The 4445-nt window shown below is 37.9% G+C and overlaps 1 pseudogene; it reads right to left on the bottom strand.

Moving 5' to 3' along the window:
* Window positions 1-482: 482 nt before the first annotated feature.
* Window positions 483-1242, bottom strand: LOC138157861 (protein tyrosine phosphatase type IVA 1 pseudogene; annotated as a pseudogene).
* Window positions 1243-4445: the final 3203 nt, after the last annotated feature.

The following is a 4445-nucleotide window of genomic DNA, read 5'->3' as shown; positions in this document are numbered from 1 at the left end:
TGAGAAAAAGGTTTACAGAAAGACATTAATGTATCACCATAAGATTTAATAAAATCCAACAAAATGAATGGTTGTGCAAATCCTGATATTCTAGTGTGACTGTGGGAGATGTAAACATACAGTGAGCAGGCAATTACCATATAGGCCGTATCTTCAATACTGAAATGATTGAAGGAATAAGAACCACATATGGTTCAGGTTACTGTCTGTAGTTCCCAGGATGTTAACTTTGTATGATATTGAAAATATGTAAGTATTGTACTGGGTATTTGACTCTGGTATTGGGAAATATATTTGAATGCGATTTGTAACTCAATACTGCATGATTTCAGGAAAGGTCAACTGACACAAATGATAAACAAGAAGTTCCAAAGGCTGAACAGCAAGAATCTTTTACTTTTACTAAGTGTCCAAACAGGTTGTTAGTAACCCAAAGACAGAAGCTACATTTTTGCAAAAATTGTAAGCTATAAAATTGCTTTAAAATATCCCTATGGAAGCTTCGTTAGACTTATTCATCAAGCCTCTATGTTGGCTAGTTATGTATGTAATTGGCCTCAGGTCCTGTCTCCAATTTCTGCTTCCAAGGTAATAATATAGGCAGCTCAGCTTTACTGAATGCACCAGGTGTTTCTGTGACCATTTGAGTCTTTGAAGTGCAGCCGCATTTTAGGACAATAGTTGTCCAAGTGAAGAAGTTGCTTGTGTTAAAGGCTCCACGACGTTTTTGTCTTATGAATTGCACTGCATCTTCATACTTCCTTCCTCCTTCAATTAGTGCAAGGGCAATGAACACTAGAGCTCTCCCAAGACCTGCAACACAGTGAACAGCAATGCAACAACCAGGTTCTTCACGATATTTAGTTTTCACTAGGTTTAGCCAGTCATCAACAATCTGGTTGGATGGTGGTAGTCCATCATACAAAGGCCAGTCCAGAACCTGGATGCCTTCTTTCTCCACAAGGGTTGTGTCAGAAGTAGCTTCACATACTCTTACAATTGTGGTAACTCCATGCTTCTTGAGTTCCTCTATAAATTTCTTTAAGGTCGCATCGGTTGGAATGTGTGTAATAAGGAATCTCACATTCTCATAGGTGATTTCCACAGGAGCTGGGCAGTTCATTTGAGCCATGTCAATTTAGTTAAAAAACACTCAATAAGGTTATGAAAGGATGTAAAACTTTGAATACAGAAGTGATGTAAAGAAACCGAAGTCTCCTTCACTGTACGCCACTTGAAATTCTCAGTGCTCTAAGCATGAAGTTGAGAGCAATGAAAAATTAAATGAACCTCCTAACAAAAAGCAGTTCTTCAATCCAGTAACAGTGAGGCAAAAGAAAGGCAATGCACTGAGGTTTGCCCTTCCAGGTCAGACCACTTGTAAAATGCTCTGCCGATTTCAATTCAACACTTTGTCCAGGTTAACCACTCTTAAGGGGGCTTCTTGGTGGAGTAGTAATGAATTTCTACAGTTCACTTGTCTGCAGAGAGGTCGTACTGTGCCTGGCAATAGTCTCCACTGCCCTTCAGAAACTCCATAAATGTGGGACCAAGAACACCACAGACCTGAGGAATATGTTTACTCATCGAAGATTGTGGCCTAATCATAGGGCCGGTCCCAAGGCAGAGGCAGCGCAGCAGAAAGTGGTGGCAGCGATTGCAGCACAGGGGGCCGCACCAGGGCACTGGGACTCTCCTGTAGATCTTATTTCCCAGTTGCATGTAACATGCATTAACATTTGTTATTTGAAACTTTGAATTCCAGAGTCTTTCCTTTCTTCCCTCCTCACCCACCCCCACTGGGAAGACAAGCAATTCAACATAGCTTGTACATGAGTAGTTACACAAAACATTTCCATAGTAGTTATATCGTGAAAGACTGTGCTTCCTCTATCCAACTATATTTCCCTCCATCCCACGCCCCCCCCCATTATTCTATTTTCTACTTTGACCCTGTCCCTTTTCAAAAGTGTTTGCTTCTAACTACCCTGTCCCCCAATCTGCCCTCCCTTCTATCACCCCCCACTTTATTCCCTTACCCCTGCTTTCCTGTAGCATAGGATACCCAATTGAATGTGTATGTTATTCCCTCCTTAAGCCAAATTTAATTGTAATAGTTTTCTATTGCCTCTTTTACATGAGATAATTTACCCTAATCCATCTCTGTCTTTCTCCTTCTCCCAATATATTCCTCTCTCACCTCTTAATTTTACTTTTAGATATCATTCCTTCATATTCAACCCATCCTGTGCCCTCTGTCTATGTATATATGTACACACATATGCCCACACTCACATACATATATATATATACACATATATATTCCTATACATACATATACATATATATTCCCTTCAACTATCCTCATATTGAGAAAAGTCTCACAAGTTACAATTATTGTTTTTCCAAGTAGGAGTGTAAATAGTTCAGCTTTAATATTAAAGTTCCTTATGATTTTTTTTTCCTTTTTACCTTCTCATGCTCCTCTTGCTTCTTGTAACTGAAAGTCAAATTTTCTGTTCAGCTCTGTTTTTTTCATCAAGAATGACTGAAACTCCTCTGTTTCATTGAATGACCGTATTTTCCCCTGAAGCATTATACTCAGTTTTGCTGGGTAGTTGATTCTTGTCCCCCCCCCCCCTTTAGGGGCAATTGGGGTTAAGTGACTTGTGCAAGATCACATGGCTAGTAATTGTTAAGTGTCTGAGGCCGGATCCAAACTCAGGTCCTCCTGATTCTAGGGCCAGTGCTCTATTCACTTGATTCTTTATTTTAATCCTAGCTCCTTTGACCTCCAGAATATTATATTCCAAGCCCTTTGATCTCTTAATGTAGAAGCTGCTAGATCTTGTGTTATCCTGATTGTGTTTCCAAAATAGTAAAATCGTTCCTTCCTGGCTGCTTGTAATATTTTCTCCTTGACCTGCGAACTCTTGCATTTGGCTATGATATTCCTAGGAGTTTTCTTTTGGGGATCTTTTTCAAGAGGTGATTGGTAATTTTTTCAATTTCTATTTTGCCCTCTGGTTCTAGGAATATCAGGGCAATTTTCCTGGAGAATTTCTTGAAGGATGATTTCTAGGTTCTTTCTTTGATCATGGCTTTCAGGTAGTCCAATAATTTTTAAATTATCTTTCCTGGATGAATTTTCCAGGTCAGTGGTTTTTCCAATGAGATCTTTCACATTGCCTTCTATTTTCTAATTTGTTTGGATCTGTTTTCTAGTATCTTGATTTCTCATAAAGTCATTAGCTTCCAATTGCCCCAATCTAATTTTGAAGGAATTATGTACTATAGTGATTTTTTGAAATTCCTTTTCCATCTGGCCAATTTGGTTTTTTAAGGCATTCTTCTTCTCATTGGCTTTTTGGGCCTCTTTTACCATTTGAGTTAATCTGTTTTTCTTTTTCGTTTTGGAGGGCAATTGAGGTTAAGTAACTTGCTCGAGGTTGCACGGCTAGTTGTTTTGTGTCTGGAAACTGCCACAGCTGCCAGTGATTCACTCTCCTGAAGTCTGCTCTGGCCAGTCTAGGCACTGGTCAGGGCCACCCTGGTTCAGCTCTGGCATATAATTAATGAGTATCTGCAATATTTTGTCAGAAAATTTGTGATCTGCCCCCACATTTGCCATTATGCAGTTTCAGAAGCCAGTTCCTTTGAAAGTCAACTAGTTTCTAGAAATAAAACATTATACTATGAATAAAGACTGAAAAATTATATCATTTCAATGTCTATTTCTGAAGAATTAAAAAAAATGGAATCCTTCTAAACCTTCCTACTCCCCCTCCCTTTTCTTTTTTCTTTATTGGTAATGATTTTCTTTGGAGAATTAGATCTGTTCTTTCTTCTGTATAGGAAATGTCTAATGTAGAAATGCCCTCCACAATGGAAGATTGAAATTTTTGTTTAATTTATAGTCTTAGAAAACTGTCTGGGTCACTGAGAAGTTGAATGACTCACTTGGGATGCCAAAGTCAGTATGTTTCAGAGGAAGGATTTGAAGGTCTTTCTAAACTCCAAGGCCAGCCCTTGCTCTTTCAAATGTGTAAGAATATAATTACAACTGATTTTTTCATGAGAACTTCAAATTAGAGTTGAAAATGTCTGTAGGGTTAAGGTAGCATATTGTTTTATTCTTTTGCTAAGGGAATTAAAGACCAGAGAGAGATTAAATGGCACAAAGTTACATCAGTAGTTTATAGCAGAGCAGATTTTCAGAAACTACATTCAGTTTGCTTTCTACTATGTATTCTACACTTTGATTTTCTATAATCTTTTTAAGATTCAACTTCTTACTTTAATCCTTATTTTAATTAGACACTTGTGAGCTCAATGATTTGAAGGTCCCAATAAAAGTCTCAGAAAAATTTATCAAATGGACTTTTACAAGACCAATGTGGCATAAGATAAATAACTCTTGTTTATAAAAGTAATTTTCTATTCCC

The sequence above is a fragment of the Petaurus breviceps genome, unplaced genomic scaffold (assembly GCF_028583685.1).
Source record: "Petaurus breviceps papuanus isolate PSGF00001 unplaced genomic scaffold, PetGlider_PUasm1.0 173, whole genome shotgun sequence".
Lineage (NCBI taxonomy): Eukaryota > Metazoa > Chordata > Mammalia > Diprotodontia > Petauridae > Petaurus > Petaurus breviceps.
This window is presented reverse-complemented; position numbering and strand designations above follow the sequence as displayed.